We start from the raw sequence: 269 nt of genomic DNA on the forward strand, positions 1-269 counted from the left end.
AGATACATTAAGGCATAAGAAATGTCAGATAAAGTTTAAGGCGGGGATGATTTTTTTTCATATGGTATTGATATTTTAGTGACAATTATGCTAATAATGATGATAATGTGACTGCAACATCCACAATCACAAGACGTCCCCTGCGTAGGCCGAGAATTGACCCTGTAGTATACCCCGACCAGAGTATACTCGCGATTGTTATAGGCTAGGCTATTTTATATCCTGGGTATAAGTTTGATTAGGCCAGTTTGTACCTCGAGGTATAAAAA

This window comes from Penaeus monodon, chromosome 29 (genome assembly GCF_015228065.2).
Source record: "Penaeus monodon isolate SGIC_2016 chromosome 29, NSTDA_Pmon_1, whole genome shotgun sequence".
Taxonomy (NCBI): Eukaryota; Metazoa; Arthropoda; class Malacostraca; order Decapoda; family Penaeidae; genus Penaeus; species Penaeus monodon.